Below are 19,594 nucleotides of genomic sequence, written 5' to 3' on the forward strand. Positions count from 1 at the left end.
TGCATCAGTTGGAGAGTACAATATGAACTCATTTCATAGGCCCAACCAAGGTGGTAATAACTTTCAAGGCAATTGTTGGAGACAGAACGTTGGACCCCCAGGTTCTCAAGATCAAAGTTATATTCCACAGACAAGTCAAGCTTCACAGTTGGTTCCTCAACAACAATTATACTCTCAGCAAAATTCCAATACAAGTGGAAAGTTAATGCATGATCCTATGAGAAATTATGCCGCACCTGCCAACCTGGAGAATGCTATTACTTTGCTATCACAGAAAAATCAGAAGTTTGAAAATGTTCTAGAGCTTATTGCACAGTCTCAACTCAATCTCCAGCAATCTTAGGCAAGTCAATGTTCTAGAATGGAGTCTCTAGAGGCCAAGGTCGACCAACTCACTACTGCTTTGTCTGTAAAGACCTAAGCCACTCAACCTAGCTTATTGGAACCAATATTGAGGAGTGAAGATGTATGCCACATTGGGACAACTTCTAGTACTGATCAACTCCATGATCATGTCAGCTCAATTACTGCTCTTAGATCAGGATTGAAGATAGACAACAAGGTTGACTTACCTTCTCATGATAACATTGCTACAAAGCAATCGGTCAAGATTTCAAATGAAGTTCAAAAGGAAGTGGGGGAAATCCTTTCCACTCCCATTTGTCAAGATGACCAAGACAAGATATGCAAGAATGTTTGAAGAAAGAAGAGCGGATTACGCCGATGTGTTTATACTAAAGGCACATTTTTCTATGTTTTTTGCTCAAAGCAAAAAGGACAAGCAATTTTTAGAGATGAAGGAGGCATTTGAGAAAGATAACATCAATATCCCCTTTCTCACAGCCATCAAGCAATTGTCATCATATGCCAAATTCTTGAAGGATGCATGCAACATAAAGAGAAGTACTCATGTTCCAAAGCGAACGTTTCTAGCTGGACAAACAACATCTATTATCCCTCAGCAAGCTCCAGTCAAGCTCAAAGATCCAGGAAGTCCTATAATATCATGCAAGATAGGAGAAAAATTCACAAGTAATGCTCTTTTAGACCTTGGTGCTAGTGTTAATCTCTTGTCATATCATGTGTACCAAGCGTTGGGCCTGGAGAACCTAAAGCCTACAAAAGTCAAATTGAAGTTAGCTGACCGTTCTACCAAGATTCCCAGAGGCATAGTTGAGGATGTTCTTGTTCAAGTAGCCGATTTCTACTATCTAGTGGATTTCATTGTAATAGACACCAAGGAGGCCTTTGATAAAATTCCAATTATTCTAGGCCGACCTTTCCTCGCTACCGCAAAAGCTTTGATAAATTGTCACAACGGTGAAATGAAGATCAACTTTGGTAAGATGTCCATAGACATAAATATCTTTCACTTGTTGCATAAGGATTGTGATGACGCCGAAGGTGAAGAGGTGTACTTCCTTGATAGTATGATACAAGAATTTGTCCCATTCGAAGATACAATTGAGAGTGCTCAATCTACAGAAAACTATGACAAACCTGAGAACCCCACCACATAGGTGTGCTAGCCATGTTCTTGGAATCTCTACATAAAATTCAGAATTTAAGTGAGCAGAATGGAAAATTGACAGAGAGAGTATCATATCTTGAGAAGATGAACTCTACATTTCAGGATGAACAATGGACTTACGCTTAAAAAATCGTTTGCTAGAGAATCGAATTTTAATGAAGTTTTGGAAAAACAACAGAATCTAGAAACTGAAATGAGTCTTCTGAAGCATAAAGTGGACCATATTGATAAGAAACATTGCACTGTTGAAGCTTCTTGTACACCATCATTGTCTGAATGAGAGAAGTATGTGAACTAGTCTACCGCCCACCTTGAGCGTAGTCAGCAAGACATCTATTATCATTACTGTGGTGGTAAAGGGCACATCAGATACTATTGTCCTGTTAGAAAGAAAGATTTTCGTCAATCTTCTACACAGAGGAACCACAAGGCCTATCACACAATCATCAGACCTGAAATAGTTCAAGGTAGAGAAGCAACTTCACCAGCAATCTTTCTAGCATACTAAGGAGTATTTTTGACAACCCACAAGATAAGACCTCCTCGTCCTCTAAACATTCGTTAGATTTGGGTAAGAAAATATGATCTCCTCACTCCAAATTGATAATGCATGATATATAGTCTTAGGGATCTGACTTAAAAAAACCTAACAAAAAAAAATAAAAAATAAAAATGAAAATGAAAAATGAAAAAAAAAATCTTGGTAAAAGGAAATGTTCTTATTTTTTGGATTAATTTTGATTTGGACTAATTATACATGATTTTCTCTATTTTTGTGAGCTTAACCTTTATTTGACAGAGAAATAATCATGTAATGATATTTGACATCAATGGTAACATCTTCCCTTTTTCTCATTCATTTCATTTACTTAATTTTTATACATTGAGGACAATGCATTTGTTAAGTTGGGGGAGGGTGTACTTGATAAATGAATTTCGAAAATTAGTTTTCAAAAATAAAAATATTTTTGTTTTTTCTATATCAGTAGCATGAGAAAAATGAATTTTAATGATGAGTTTGGGATATATATTCTATACTACTTAGTGTTGAGTTTAATGAATAATTGATATTGTTGATTTCATTACTGCTTAGACTATTTATTATGCTCGGACATAGTTCTTGTTGATAGAATTCTTTATCAAGGCACCACCATAGTACTTGGTCAGTTTTGTGTACTTTTGCTAGAAGAGAGATTTAACCCCTAGTAAACTGAAAGTAGATTTTTTAGACTTAGCCCGTGAGACTTTAGCTTTATACCCATTCTTTGAAGAGTTCTTACGAAAAATCCGAGTCTTAGTGACTCAACATCTTTCAATTCTTTATGTCGTTGCAATATAGTCTCATTATTCATTGATTTGGTTAATCACGAAGTGACATCAATTGGGGAGATAACCATTAGGTCTTGTAGTCTATTCGAAACAGAGTATCATACTGATAAGTCAAGTAGTGACCTATATATTCATCATTTATCCCACCTAGTATGACCATCATGTTAAACCTTTTTTAGCCTTACAATAAGCCATTTTCTTTCATAAAACCTTTTACCTTTTACCCAACTCCAGACAAGGAGTATAGCCAAAATCTTTATCAGCCATACCCATATGTTTTTGAGAATACGAGGGGCACAAAGAGGAAGAAATAACACAAAAGGAAGATTACAAGAAAATACTAGAGAGATACAATGAAGACCATCATTCTGTTCTAAGTGAAAGAAGCTAGTGGAAAACAAGCATATCCAGTACTAATCAAAGATATACCACTAAGCTAAAGAAAAAATAATAATAAATAAATAAATAAGTTGAACAGAATGGATGGAAAGTTAAGACAAAGGAAAAAATTTATTTGCAATACATAATTTGAAGAAATCTTCTAAAGAATGAAGTAAAACCCTTAGTGTTTAAGAAACAACCTTTGAATCCTTTTTACCTTTCCTTCATAAACCAATACCCAAGCCAAGTTAGAACCCATGACTTATCACTACAGTATGCACTACAAGAAATTAGACTTTTAGCCACGGCCCAAATCCGTGGGCAAAAACCTTTCGCCACTGATATCGACTGTCACAAGACCGTAGGGTTTCGACCTGTCAGTAAAAGTTTACCTACAACATAAAACCATGGGTAAATGCTACGGTCCACGCAACAGCTCAAGCCGTAGCAACTTCCCACTGATAATGGACGTGGGGAAAGCCATGGCAATTTCCACTAAGAATAGCCGTGGAAAAAGTCGTAGCAAAAGTTGCTTTGCCACGCATATTGCTTGTACAATAGCTACAGACATTGGCCGTGGCTAAAACATTTTAGATTTTAAAAAAAAAGAAAAATATATAATTATTGTTTTATATACAACCACCAATCATCTATAATACTAAACCAAAACTTCTTTTACTAACAAACAGTATTCCGAGTGCAAATCCAAAACAAACAAACATAACAATACAAAACCAAAAGAGCAACATCTTGATGACATTAGATACAAGTCATTCAATTAAAAAATCATGAGTTACGCCTGACTTCAAAATACAAATGACTGAATGTACATGCAAAATTAAAATGATACTTCCCAATCCAAAAAAAAAAAAAAAAACACACATCCCAATCCTGGCCCGCCAAAGTCGCGTGTATGTCAACAAGCTTAAGGTCCGTCTTCAGGATAGTGGCTTCAATTTGAATACTGACATGGCCTAACGCTTGGCAACTACTTAGCTTGGAAGCAAGGCTTTCTTCACAGTCAGCTGGGAAAGAAACAAAAGAAAACTTTCAGAAACAAACACTTTATTTGTTCTTAGAACTTGACGTGGTCTGAACTCAAGCAACTAAAACTTAATACTAACTGAATTCCGTTAAAGAACTACAAAGGTAATTGTCATACATCAGTTGAATCCTTCAAGCTAGAATCCAATCCTAATTGAAAAACCATGTAAATCATTAGAAGAAAGTAAAAAATGAAATTTCAATTCCCTCAAGTGTTGGTGGATCAATACCATCTCCAAATAGGCGTCGTGTAATTCCACTTTCTGATCAAGGGAAGAAAAACACAATACCATATATATATAACAACTTCAAGGGAAGAAAAACACCTCATCAAGGACCGTTGTAACTCAAAGCACCATTACAACAACAACAACAACAACTGTACTACTCCTAGAAACGTAGATGCACAACAACATTATTGTGTAATCTTATCGAAGAGCAATATGTGTACTTAGGTTCTATAACACAAGTGAACCTAAGCAGCAACAAAGCATCTCAAAGTTGATGTGAGATAATAATAAGGGAAATATCCGTACAATTGGACTAATATGCTAAAAAAGATGCCATGGTATAAGGGTCTGCAGTAAGCATATGTTTCCCTTCTTGTAGAATCTTAATACATAGTAAACTACACAGAGGTATCTTATAGTTAGCATCAAAAGTGAATGGCTTGAAATTTATATTAAAATGTTGGAGTAGGAAACTTACGAGTGGGAACCGCTGTTGCCTCTTGCTTTTCCTGCTGGGATTGATCTTCCTATTTCTCCAAGTCCTTAACAAACTGAGCAGCTTCACTTAACGATCGACGTCTTTCCTCATCCAGACGCAGAGGGCTATAGCTACCAGTTTCCGTGCGATCTACGCTGGAAAGATTCCCTACACAAGATTGCTTCATCATCAAATCTTTAATTCAAGTAACATCAAATATTGTTTGACTACTCTTAGAAGCTTTAGATGTACGTACAACTATGTACATAATTGGGTAATCTCATCAACCATCTACATATGTATTAGAGTATATAAAACAAGTGAATCTAAGCAGCCAAAAAACATCTAAAGTAACTATAAGATAATATTTAGGCAAATATTCGTACATCTAATAAGCTAAAAAATGAGACAAGCCATGGTATAAGGATCTGCATTGAACAGATAATATGACTCTTCTTGTTGAATTTCAATATAAATAAACTACATTTAGGGATCTTACAGTTAGCATAAAGTGAATGGCTTGAAATTTATAAAAAAAATGTTGGAGCAGGAAGCTTACGAGTGGGAATTACTACTCCCTCTTTTAATTCCAGTTGGTATGGCCCTCCCAGTTGGTCCAAGTCCTCGCCGGGCAATGCTCCTACACTCCCAAGATCTGTATGAGCATCTGAAGCAATTGAAGAACGACTGCAGGAAAATACATGAAACTACATCATATAAAAAACAAAGTAGTACAAGAGTGAATTCGTGCATTAAAACTTGTGCGTGATCGTGATGGATGTACATACTCTTGCTCTGAAGTTCCATGGAGGGGCAATCAATTGTTGGCATCAGAAGTCTGGAATTATGAAAAGTATTAACCCCAAGTGATGTACAAATCAATAATATGACAATAGCCCCATCAAAAGAAAATGCACAAGAACTAAAACTCTTACAACCTTTAGCCCCAAAGTTCTTCTGCCTCTCTTACGACCGCACCAGTTACTAGTTTCTACGAGCTTCATAATAAGAGCATAGAGATGTTAGAATTAAACCGTTTCACCTTAAAAAATTAAGTACCATCTCATGTCCCAAATTAAGTACCTTATGTATACTTTAAAAAAACTACAACACCTTTGGTATACCTTGATACATAAGACCATAGCTTATTGCTTATTGGGCACTACTTTTACTGTAAAGAACAAACAAAATCGTACAATAAAATTTCAAATAAGACAATTAGGGTCACTACACTAGTTTCCTATAACAAGTATTAAATGAGAAGTTAATTAATGGTTGTCTGAAAATCTGTGATACGAAGAAAACAAACTGTGTCAAAGCTAGGATGCTGCCTATTTGTCAAAAGCAACACCACTTATGAACCTAATAGCTCTCTCAAGTATTTAATGGCAAAAAACAGATTACAATTCAATACTCTATCGCATTACCTCGTCAAACAAGTCTGGAAATGGTAGTAATTTACAGGAGAAGCAACAACATCAATTCCACAAACAGAGAATCACTACAAGGCCAGTGTCTAGTTGGAAAGAGTTTCTGTGATAAGAAGCTTCTCTAAGAAAATTGACTAGCCAACAAAGCTTTAATTTCACAGGGATAGAAATCTAAGCAACAAGTAGAAACAAAGCATTTATACAAGCTACCAAAGCAATCAAATATTGAACAATTAAATATACAAGATAACCCATTATTATATGTATATATCAATCACAAATAAAAGTAGCATTGATAAATTATTATCATCATCCGGAAAAATGAATGACAACTAGAAAAAAGGTTCCAACTTCTAACTCACCGAGTATAGAAACCCAAAGTTCACGTAAAGAATTATCCTCAACTAAAGAACCAATCTAACCTAAAGAAGAAAAAAATATACACATTGCTATGAACCAATTGAAAGTAACAGTTAACATGTCCTTCCAAGCAAAAAAAAAAAAATGTTAACAGGTCCTTCCTATGACAAATTATCATAAAAGCTGAAAAATACAGCCTTTCTTTGTTGGACGAATTACCAGTGGAGGCATTGGCGACCGTGCAATTCGGGAAGCAGAGGCGGCACTAAATGCAAACTGACTTAGCACAAACAAATGGACAAAGCCTTAAGTTTTTCAAAGATTGATGGCAGTATATAAATTAAAACAATTTTACAGTTATAATAAATAGAGTTAGCCAATTCCCAGCACCTTTAGGACTACCCATGTTACTTAGTAGTGAGTACCAATCCTTAACTCGAAATACTCAATTCTAGAACATTGTTATACCTAACTCCACCTTCCATTTAAGTACCAACCGAGATCTACTGTTCTGTAACTAGAATGGTTGATAAGGCTAGCAGATCATATATATTTATAAACAAATCTGGAGTACTTACCCCTCAAAATCGTACTCAACAAATTCATATTTGTACTCTTTCATAAACCTATATACACAAGGAATTAGGGATACAAGAACAAAACCACTTACAAATGAACAAAGGTTTAAAACAAACTGTAGGCTGATAAGAATATAAACAAAACTAACAAGGACATTCAAGTTTTCAAATCAAAACAATAAAACCAATCTGCAAAATTTATATGAGAAGAACAAAAAGGAATTTTTTTTTTACCTTTGAATTTATGGTAACTTAACACAAAAACCCACGTTGAATACGACCTGAAGACTATTTCACTACCCCAAGAGTACCTATTTTTTTTATAATAATAATTGTAATTAATTTTTTCTTTGATATTCTAGTCTCTAATTCAGTTCTAAAATAAGGGTTTTGAGGGACACATGAATATTAATGAGTGCATACCATTCAATTCAAACAAAGACAGAGTTGAAAAGAGAAGTTCGTCAATTTCTAATTGACCAAGCTCGCACATTTCTACAACATCAAAAAAGTGTTACAGACTCAAGTTAATCTCCCCACTACAATTTTCTAATTGAGAACCCTTGTTCAGAAGCCAGATAGCGCAGCTCATTTATGAGCTCAATTTCTTCTATTCTTTAATTTCTAAAATAAACATTTTGAAAATTTATAAGAAATTCGACCAATAAAATTTTTGAAAGCCGGATTTCCCTTCTTAAATCCTATATCGTCAAGAAATTAGCGACCTTTTAAGATAAAGCAACACTTTTCATGAACTAGGGTTTCGAGAAAACATAGAATCATAATGAACATTGAAAACCCAGAGTGAATCTATAGAACTACCATGATAAAGAACAAAGGATATCATTTCTAATTTCTTACCTTTGAGAATCGTTGGAAGAAGACACCCAAATGCGTCCCCAACTTCAAACAACAAGATCTTTTAACTCTTATCTCATAATCTCGAGAGAAAGTGTTGATGGATTGAGTTCATCTTTGTTCTGTTGAACATTTCTTTTTTGTTAGTTTTATATGAGATTAATGTTATATATACGGTACATCTTTGCCTATGGTTCACGACAACAAAAGAAAATCTTAAGTCGTTGGAACACATTCACACAAGTATCCAACGGTGAAGACCGTGGCACCAGCCATGGTCTTAACCGTAGCCCAACAGTGGCTAAACGCATCAGAAACTTGTCACGGACCTTTGTCAACTAGCTAGGTCCTTGTCTATTGACAAACAAGTGAGTCCGTGACTAAAAATCCGGGACATCCGTGGCATAAAGTCCATTTTCTTGTAGTGATGGTACGAAGTCTATAATAGGTGAGAGGATGCTAAAGTGAAAGACCCGACACTTCATATGTGATTGACATTCTTTCCATGAGACTACTGTCATCTAGAAGTTCATTTTTCAAGGTAGTATGTCGGATGTTCGTATTCATTATTGTTTTCCCCACATACATGAGGTAAAATAGTAGACCATCTTCTGAGAGATTCTTTTATGAGAGTATGATCGGTGAGGATTGAAAGTCGAGATTATCTACCTATGGTAAACTAGGGATTCCGTTTCTTAGATAGGAGAGTATAGGAGATTGACTCAGTACACACATAAGCCTTGCTTGAGAATTTTGTCAATTTTTACTATCTCCTATCATAATCTATGAGTCTTTGCAGCAATGTAGTTAGCAAGGGAGACCGTCTATTGGAGTAAGTACTAAGTGGGTAAGAAATTTCTCTCTCTGAAAAATACTATCATTCTTGAATATGCTATTGATTGATTTTGTGGGTATATCACTTAAAAACCCTCACGAGACTATAACTCATCCTTTTTGGGGAACTTAAATGTTTAAATCCTTGTTGCATATGGTAAATGCAATCGCAATGCCTGCGAAAGTGAGTTAGGATTTTATTTTTGTTATTAAAATGTGATTTTGATCACTTATCTCTTTTTATTTTATTTGCTAAGAGACTAGCAAAATGCTAGTTGGGAGTTGTGATAAGTGCTCAAAAAGTGCATTTTAACCCTCGATTATACCTCTTGTTTAGCCATCTTAGTAGACTAATAGTGTTTGTAAGTCATATTTTATGATTCTACAGGTGAAAAAGAGAGTTTTGTAGAATATTAGAGAAAAAGGGATAAAACGGAACAATTCAGAGCATTAAGGATCACATGGAAAGCCCGTGGACAATCATGGAGAAGGGCAAATAATTAAAGTTATGAAAGATTCGACTTGGACCTATTTTAAAGCCTATTTGGAAGCCCAAGGCCAAAGGATTCATTACTTGGACCAAAGCCCGCAAAAGAGAAAAGAATTATGGAGCAAAAGAGGAAAAATAGAGTCTTGCATTTGAGACGCAAGGATCGTGCGTCCAGACGCGAGGTTCATGCCTTTAGATGCGAGAACCGACACTGTAGCCATTCCTTCACAGATTTGGAGACGAAGTTGGACTCTGGAAGAAGTTGATTTGTACTAGGAAACAAACCACGGGTTGGAATGCTTCTAGAACTCATTGTAACCTCTATAAATAGAGGACCTAAATGCCTCATGTAATTGGCTAATTCACTTATACTCTTGTCTCCATAACTTGAGGCAAAGAGAGATTAATAATAAAATATTCGGTTTTAACTTGTCGAGTTTTAATAAATTAGTCTTTCTAGTCTTATGTTTTTCGACTCTTCTTCTTCTCGTTTTTCGTGTTATTCCTTTTTTATGGAATGCTAATCTTCTCTTTTAAGGGAGAAGATGAAGCCAATGATTAGGGTTCGTTGATTCTTTTGGTTCATGGTGCTTTCCAATCAGGTTAGTTCTTTATGTTTTTAATTATTAATTCCATTACCCAGACCAGGGGATGGAAATATAGATTAAGGTTTTTATTTATTGCAATCGAATATCGTGCTAGTTTAGGGTTTTATTTATTGCAATTGAATATTTGCTAGTGACATGCCTTTATTTATTGCAATTGAATATAATGCTAGAATATGGTTTTATTTATTATAATTGAATATTATACTATTATTCTGTACTTTTCTTATAGTTGTGTAGTATTTTAATATAAGTGAAATATTCCTTGTGTTTGTCTTAGATGGTGATTCATTGAATAGCTGCCCAAGCTCACATAAAAGGAAAGAAGATACTAGTAGCATAAACTTATGAACAACCTTAAGTAGAGTTATTCGTTAACGATATTTCGTCTAATAGGGCATTAACACTCGCTCGATTGCCTAATTGTAGTCTACTTGTGAGAATAACCATGAAACAAAAGGTCATTGAATCAAAAGTATTGGTGGATTCTAATCTCTTGAATTCTCTATCTTATAAATTCTCAATAATTTATTTAGTTTAGTTTAGTTTAGCATTAAAATCTATAATATCTATAATAATAGTTTTTAATCCCTCAAACCCCCTTTCTAATCATGTCCTTCACATAATATACACTTAAAAGTGGAACGATACCCTATTCATCATTTACTTATTGAGGGATAATTAGGTTTTTATACGTTTCTATTTTGTTCAACGACCATCATCTATCTACATCATCCACATACCATCTCACACACAAAAAGAGCGCGTCACATGTTACAAAATGACCATTATGGTGTAGTGACAATACTTTCTCTCAATGGAAAACAAAAAGCTTCCATATTCTCCCCCTAAATATGAATACTATGTCTTTCCAGTGAGTTCTTTATAAAATACACCTTTGGAACTTGGACCGGAACTTGGAAAACAAGCACTTACACGTCATAAACTATATTTTTCAATTTCTCCAACTCCGGATTATCTACCTTCTCCAATTCCGGATTCTCCTCCAGAGATTTATTTACTACTTTCAATCGATTTTAAGTTGAAAGACACGCCTGTTTCCGCAGCTGAAGAAAGTTCTTCTCAAGTGAAAGGGAAAGCAAAGAAGGGAAAGAAGAAGTGATGCAGGTGGGAAGAAGAAGTGATGTAAAACCCATTGAAGAAAGATAGAGGAGGGTTGTGTGCTTTATATTATGTCTTGTTTAAGTTGTGACTTAGTTAGTATTTATTAGTTAATAGTAGGTAAGTACAACCATGATTTGTATGTCACCATAGATAGATATAGGGGGGTGCATGTGGGGTCGGTCGCACCCTCTAAGATTAGAAAAACTCCACTACCACATAACTAATTACCTACAAAAATCTTCAAACTATAAGGATTCGCACCCCCAATTTTTTTTAGCAAACTTCCACTATCGCACCCCAAAAACTTTCACAACTATGGTAAGAATATAATTAACAAAAAAAATAGTATGAAAAAAAAAACTAATAAAAATATTCCAATAAACCAACCTTTTTTTACTTCTCTTTTTGCCCTTACAAAATTATCATTTATCATTTATTTTGAGTACAAAACCATTAAAGAGGGTCAAATGTGTATTTGAATATGTTTGATGAGTTGATGAGACTAAAACTAAAAGTCAAAGGCCCAAAGCCCAACTGGTCAGTTTGTATAATTCTAATCACCCATAACAAACTCGTATGCTCTTTCTCATTTCTTTCACTATCAATTCTTAAACAAACGGTCAGACCTCAACAAAAAAAAAAAAAAAAACACAAATTCAGAAAGGACTTGCGGCGCAGCTTGTTGCACGTTTGTCTTAATTATTTGTAAAACTCATTATCATTATCAATAAAATTTCCACTTAAGAAAAAAAAAAAAAAAATATATACATATTTAGGTGCTTATTGGAGATACTACTCAAAGCAAACATTGTATTGTGGGATGAATTAACGATTTGTTTTCATCTCATCAAATCAACAATCAAGGACATAATGGTCATCTGATGTGTGAAGGCTCAGTTTCCACTTGGAAGGGTATTTTGGTCATGTCCACGATTTAACAAAGTCAAGTAACTCTTGACCAATGGAAATTGAAAATGTAGGAGATATCGCCAAAAGACATATTCTTCAAACGGGTATCACTACTTTACCCAAAAATTAAAAATAATTATTACAAGTTAAGTATGCCAACAGTGCATGGATTTTCTTTTCAAGTCTTTAAACCTATCTCTCAGCCTATCTATCGTATATTTAGAGAGGTAGTTTGGTTATTTGAATTCTAATTCTAATTACAAAAACAATATAAAAATATTAGTGAAGCGGAGGAGGTATTTTTAAATAATTAAAAATGTGGCAAGCTGAATATAATAATTGAGGGAGGTGCTTTAAAGGGTAAGATATAAAAATTCGCTACTCGCCAAGAAAGTCGGTTGGGTCGTGATCGGATACACCCGTCCATATTGTTTACCAAAAAAGTCCACACGTGAACAGAAAAGAGTTGGTTTACCGTTCCAACATCCTCCTCATTCTTTCCTCAATACTCAAAACTATCTTAGAGATAAAAGTGGCTTTTTATTTCCTCAGGTAAATTATTTAAATTAGATCTTACTTTTTCACTTTGGTAATTTATTGACTAGTACTAGTGTTTGTTTGTTTGATTAATGTGTAGTAGTGAGTTTTGATACAAAATAAAAATGATGGTCGAAGATCTCGGAATAGAAGCAAAAGAAGCTGCAGTTCGAGAAGTTGCAAAGCTATTGCCACTTCCTGAACTCTTATCATCCATTTCTTCAATTAAGTCTGACTATATTTCCCGACAACAGGTACGTACAATTGTTTAATTTTCTCTCATTATTTACTTGTATGTATTTATTTATTTATTTACACGTGCATTGTCAGGCAAACGATGCACAACTCAGTACAATGGTTGCGGAGCAGGTACCATCTTATATTTACAAATTATTTATTCACTTGCTATTGAATGTGTAATAATGTCCATACAGGTTGAACAAGCACAAGCTGGCCTTGAAGCACTTTCTTTATCTCAGAATGCAATAAACCATCTCCGCGAGAACTTTCTTTCCATTGAAAAGTATGCCTTATTGTCTTACATTTAGAATGTAGAATTACAGCTATTTGTGTTTTGATATTCTTCTTTCTATGAGTATCAGGCTATGTCAAGAATGTCAAACGCTAATAGAAAACCATGATCAGATAAAGCTCCTTAGCAATGCCAGGAACAATCTAAACACAACTCTCAAGGTTAATCTTTTTTTCTCTTAACCTTGATTTCCAAGGCCATCCTATTATACATGAACTTCTTTCAAGCTAGAGATTCATATTGAAGTTGTCTAGTTTCTATTTAACTTTTTATTATATGTTAGGATGTGGAGGGAATGATGTCCATTTCTGTGGAAGCAGCAGAAGCACGCCAGTCTCTTAGTGATGACAAGGAGCTCATTAACACATATGAGGTATCCTTACTGAATTTTTATGTACAAATGGAAACTATTCTTCCGTTGTACTATAGAAAAATTATAGATGTGATTTTAAGGGTCTATTTGTTTTTTTTTGCTGTCTTTCATGCTTATGCTGAGTAGAGGTTGACGGCGCTTGATGGAAAGAGGAGGTTTGCATTAGCAGCTGCCGGGTCTCATAAGGAAGAAGTTGGGAGGCTGAGGTATGTGTGCTGTTATTGTTGTTGTTGAGTGTTTTTTTTTTTTTTATTATTGTTTAGATATTGCTAAGTTATCCTTCGAAGAATTTTGTGAATTTTTTATCCTCAACATGATTCATTTTGATCCCTAGATGGAAATAAAGAAATACAGACATGATTTAAGTCATTTAGATGGACGAATGAGGCAGAGAACCTGGAAATATATCTTGCAGCTGGTTTACAATATGTTGTCGTTCTTTCTTCCCATGTCATAGAATAACATTAGTCAAATTGAGTAGCCTATTGGTTAATCTGGTACTTGCACATCTTAAATCAAGTACATAAGCTTATCGGTTACTTTGGTATTTCGCATCTTAAATCAAGTACATAGGCCTATTGGTTGCTTTGGTATTTCGCATCTTAAATCAAGTACATAAGCCTATTGGTTACTTTGGTATTTTGCATCTTAAATCAAGTACATAAGCCTATTGGTTACTTTGGTTTTTCACATTTTAAAGTAAGTTTGATGCCATATGTTATTGCTCTGTGTGGGCTCCTACCTTCTTGTTTGTGTTTCACAAATCTGAATGGACTTGTCATAATAATCTTGTAACAGTATCTTTTGTATTAGAAGTCAACATCATAGACGTACGTTTGCAGCTCTGCCACTACTGGTTGTTTTTTCTTTATCAAAATATAGTAAATTGTACAAAGGTTGGGAAAAGCACACTACAAGTTTCGTTGTGAGCCCCTTCTGATTAGCGAGCCAACCTTCTAAATGATGCAAATGGAGATGGGAAAAGGCAGTGTTGGTTTTCTGTGCATGCCACCTCCTGTTTCTCCATCCTCGTGTTTCTCCACCCTCTCTTTTGCCAATTTATTGGATGTTGGGCCCACCTCAATGATGCCATTGGCAGTCCCCACCATTTTGGATACTCCCATTTAGGACTGTTAATTGGTTCGGATAAAACCTGATAACCGACCCTAACCAAACTGATAAAAGCCGTTTCGGGTTTGGTAATTTGGTTTTGGTTCGGTAGTTGGGTTCAATTGTAAGTTCGATTAGATATTGGTTTGGTTACAGATTTGCCATCCACTTAACCGATATGAGCCCAAATTGATAGGATGACATTTTAGTAAGATTTATGATTAATTGTGTATAGGTTTTACAAATTGTGTGGTTGAAATTAATTGATATATCTAAGATTTGATTAAATTCATAGTTTTCGGTTCAGGTTTGTTTGGTTGCGTTTGGCAATATACCGTATCAATTTGTTTTGGAGTTGGATGCACTATAATATTATCGGTTCAGGTTGGTTTTGGATACACTATTATCTTATCGCTACGGAAATGGAATTTCCAAAATCCGACCCAAACTGATTCATTGACAGCCCTACTCCGTTTTCAGATTTGTTGTAAATCAGAATATAAACCCTCTGCATCCTCCCTCGTGTTTCTTCACCTTTGGTGTTGCCGTGTTCCCCTCCCCCCCCCCTCGATTCAAACAAAAAAATATTAATTTTGTATAGGCTTTATAAATTGTGTGGTTGAAATTAATTGATATATCTAAGATTTGATTAAATTCATAGTTTTCGGTTCGGGTTTGTTTGGTTGCGGTTGGCAATTTTGTTTTGGAGTCGGATGCACTATAATATTATCGGTTCAGGTCGGTTTTGGATACAGTATTATCTTATCGGTTCGGAAATGGAATTTCCAAAATCTGACCACCCAAACCGATTCATTGATAGCCCTACTCCGTCTTCTGACCAATTGTATATATCGACTCTGCATCCTCCCTTGTGTTTCTTCTCCTTTGGTGTTGCCATGTCCCTGCCTCCCCCCCCCCCACAAAAAAAAATGATATTACATTCTGAAATGGGTCCTCTTGCAAAAACTACGATTTACTACAATGACATGCCCATCAAAGAGAACACAGAAAAAATTTCATCACAGCATTATCGCTATTGCAAAAAAATCTGATAATCTCAAGACCGTAAGCAACGTGATGCCCCTTGAACAATCAAACAATGCTTCCTTCCCTTTCCCCAAATTTTGTCGATCTCCTAGTTTTAAGCTCAAATACTCTCTAGTCTCCATGACTTTATCCATTCCAAATCAGCCAAAGTATTCCACTATCGACTTACGTTGGGAGGATTGAGGTATGGAGATCTTATTTTCAGTCGGCACAATGAATTCTTGCATTAATAGGATCATACTTTTTCCTTTTTCATGTGGCATACTCGTATGCTTTACTCTATTGATAGGTTGATACAGATAGTATTTTCCTGATAAATAAGAAATATGTAATTTATAGGCTATAGTTTAAGCAAGGTTCCGGTTTAACATAATGATCTGGTTTTAATTATTTTCCCCTTCAAGTATTTGTTCAGTTTGCCTGTTTTTGGTTTAGATCTGCTTATTATGATTGATTTCAACCTAGGTTGGTGACGCGTGTTGATGGAAACTCTAACCCGAAAATTTGACAGAGAATATTTTGAAGATGTAGACAAGACCTGGGAGACATTTGAAAAGACATTGTGGGGCCATATATCAAACTTCTTTAAGCTTTCTAAGGAAAGGTATTTTTTAAGAACCTCTGGGATCTTTTTTTATTCTTTCAGAATTCAAATAGTGTTAGGGCAATCTTAATAAGTTATCTTCATGGAACTCTTAATATTTCATGTGAAGGTATACCCAATATGAAATGCCGACCTTTATTTTGAGTAAATTTAGAATTATCTTTTTGTTTACTAGCTTGTGTCATTAACTCTGTTGGTATACATTTCCACATGTATTGCATATACATTTACTAACTTGAGGCCGGCTGCCACACCCATGCGACCATACCACTTTCCCATATGTGAACCAGAAGCTATTAGCTAGTGTTATGGAGGAGACCTTAGTCATAAATTGCCGAATGTCTCCTGCAAAGATCTCTTGCCAACTCATACCTGTGCAAGATAGCCATTAGCTTAGGATCAGCAATGAGTCCACTCTTATTAGATTTTTATGCTTGTAAGTCTTAGGTAAGATATACTTTCCAGGCAGGATTCATTTAATCTTTGAAAATGATACCAAAATTAAAATCCGGATTCTAAATTTGAAATTATTTTCATTGTCCAGGGCACATGCCAAAACCAGGTTTGTTTGAATGCCCATCAATATATGTTAAAATTTGTTTGTGTAAATTTAATTAGGATTTCCTTCAGCACACAGCAACTGGATTGCTGCTATCATATTATTTGTTTGTATGCATGTAAATGTGTTCATTTGTGTTCCATTTAATTTTATGCATTTGTGTTTATGCATGCATGTGTCAAGTGTATTATATGTGTGTATAAGTGTATTCACTCAAAGGTCTATTGCTAATTTTCTGTTTTATTGTTTGTTTGTTTGTTTGTTTTTTGTAGCCCACAGACTTTGGTCCGTGCTTTGAGGTGTGAACTGTTCTCTATTTTGCTTTTGTCTACATTTTCTACTGTCTACTACGTTATGTCTTTAACTATATTCGCTCTTATTTTCTTGTTTATTTTTCTTTAAAATTGATCTTAATAAACTTATTTAATAACCTGCCACCCCTGTATCAAGCGAGGTACTCGTATCTTCACAGCTGTGTTGCCTTGGTGCCAGTACGAGTGTGTGAATGTGTGACATCTACTTTTGAAACGAGTAAAACAGTCAAAAATAGGTTTGGCAACATGCTAACTTAAAATCAAAATTCAAAAAGCTTGTTTGCAACATAGTTGGAAAAAAGTCGATTACCAAAATGGTAACACAAAGGATCATCGCAGAAATTATGTTGTGATTATGTGTGCTAGATATTATCCCCTTTTGAGTTTTTTGCTAGGTTACAATGACACGCCGTATCGGACACAGATGCGAATTGTCGGACACGGCAAAATATCAAAATTCGAGGTAAATTACATGCAATATGTGTCCGACACGGACACGTGGATACGTATCCGACACGGATTTTTTTCAAAATATGGCGTGTCCATGTAACCTAGGTTTTTTGTGATTCAAGTTTGCTGTAAGGTCAATTTCAGTATTTTAGTTTGGTAGGGATTATTATCCCCTTGAGTTTTTACAGGACGCTTAAATGATTTAATGCGAAGGAAATCTAAAGAGAACTCGTTGAAGAGAAAGATCCAACCAATTTAAAAAGGGAATGACCTGTCTAAATATGGTACATGTCAATGTCCTGAAAAACTGCAATGCAGCTACCTGCTTGATCTCAATCTTGTCATTTGTTCCTCTTGTACGTTCCACACATCTTCACTGTGTCCACCAAGACTTGCTAATAGTGGAATTAGTGATCCTTCATCAACTAACTAAAACAAGAAAAACTAAATGGTTAAAGAAAATTTAGATTCAGGGTTCTAGATAAATGAACAAGCTTTGATCTCTTTGAACAAAACAAAGATATTTGTATTGCTCAACGAAGATGAAGGATGTCATCTTATGTTTCATTAGAAAATAATGAAGGATAATATACTGACATCTATAGCCGGGCTTGCAACAAGAAAGCTTTGTTGTCATATTATTATTCGAGGAGTAATGAAGTGGTTTTGTGGACTGTGTCAAAAGGCCTTAATGATTGGAAAATAGAGAGCGTAAGACTTTCTTAGAATTCATTTACCATAGGAGGAATAAATTTGGGGACGTCAACTCAAGGAAGTGGATTTCGGAGGAGAAGTATGGGGTTCCCGTGATTTTTTTTACTTGTTCTTGGTAAACGGATTTTCCTTGCAAAATCTTGATGCTGCATACTTACAGGGAGAATTATTAATTTCGCACGTACAACGATTTAAAGAAACTCTATCCCATCAAAGTAGTCATCTTTTTGTTGGCTTGTTTACTTGGGAAGGATCAAAACGATTGATAATCTTAATTGAAGTGTATGAATCTATCAAACCTTTGTTTGCTTTGTCCACTAGTGAACAATGTTTGGAAGATTTTTTTTTCTGTCTTTTCATAATCCTTTGGATCCACCATTGAATGTTGAAGAAGCCTCAGTGAAGTAATTGATTGTGGGTCCTTTGTCTTGCAAGGCTGCGTATCATATTCCTAGTGTGATTGTGTAGACTTTATAGAAGGAGAGAAACTTGAGGATCTTCGAGCACAAGTAGAAAAACTATACAAAGATAGTGGAAGAGGTCAAAGAAGTTTGTTTGAATTTGCTAATATGTGTCCAGGGTTCTGGGGAGTAGGTTATGTAGATTTTACTTGTAATAGGCGTAGTTTTGTAACTTAAGGGTATGTCTAGGTAATCATCAAGTAGCTTCTTGGTACCTAAGATCATTATAACATGTAACTATATGAAATTGGGTGAAACTAGTTGAGTTTTATCAATCTCAAAAATAATGTTTTCATTAAAACAGAATAAGGAGAAAACTTGAGGAAAAAGAAGCCTTCACCCCTAGGTTTGAGGGGATATGAATGCAATACGAAGAGGTTTTGCCTCGTAAGTATTTCTATTTTAGGAGTAAAGAGTAGAGCATGAATCCTTTTCTTGTCTTTTTCCTCCCGTCCTTGGATTCGTTTGGATAAACTAATTTTACTGGAAGCAACTCTAAGCAAAAGTTGTCCGCGTCAAATTTTTAGAGTTAAAAAGTTTATAGTTAGTTTGGATAGAATCATAAAGTAAATAATGTAAATGTAAGGAAAGGTGGGTAGTGGCAACATGAGTATTTTTTTTTTCCGAGAATAAGCTAGGGTTGGGTAGACCCTCACCTGTATTAATAAAAACTATACTCTGTTGTACAATTTTCCAGAAGTATCTTTCTCC

The 19,594-nt window shown here is 35.0% G+C and overlaps 1 pseudogene across 1 annotated transcript in view; it reads left to right on the top strand.

Annotated features, from left to right (window-relative positions):
• The first annotated feature begins 12,592 nt into the window (after window positions 1-12,592).
• The window catches only part of LOC147510543 (exocyst complex component SEC6-like), a 39,710-nt pseudogene continuing 32,708 nt past the window's right edge, over window positions 12,593-19,594 (top strand). The window contains exons 1-9 of the transcript XR_015218931.1: window positions 12,593-12,734; window positions 12,820-12,973; window positions 13,050-13,088; window positions 13,154-13,242; window positions 13,322-13,412; window positions 13,535-13,624; window positions 13,751-13,830; window positions 16,293-16,385; window positions 17,217-17,243. The product of XR_015218931.1 is annotated as an exocyst complex component SEC6-like (transcript). The remainder of the gene's footprint in view (window positions 12,735-12,819; window positions 12,974-13,049; window positions 13,089-13,153; window positions 13,243-13,321; window positions 13,413-13,534; window positions 13,625-13,750; window positions 13,831-16,292; window positions 16,386-17,216; window positions 17,244-19,594) is intronic.

Source organism: Coptis chinensis, chromosome 3 (assembly GCF_015680905.1).
Source record: "Coptis chinensis isolate HL-2020 chromosome 3, ASM1568090v1, whole genome shotgun sequence".
Lineage (NCBI taxonomy): Eukaryota > Viridiplantae > Streptophyta > Magnoliopsida > Ranunculales > Ranunculaceae > Coptis > Coptis chinensis.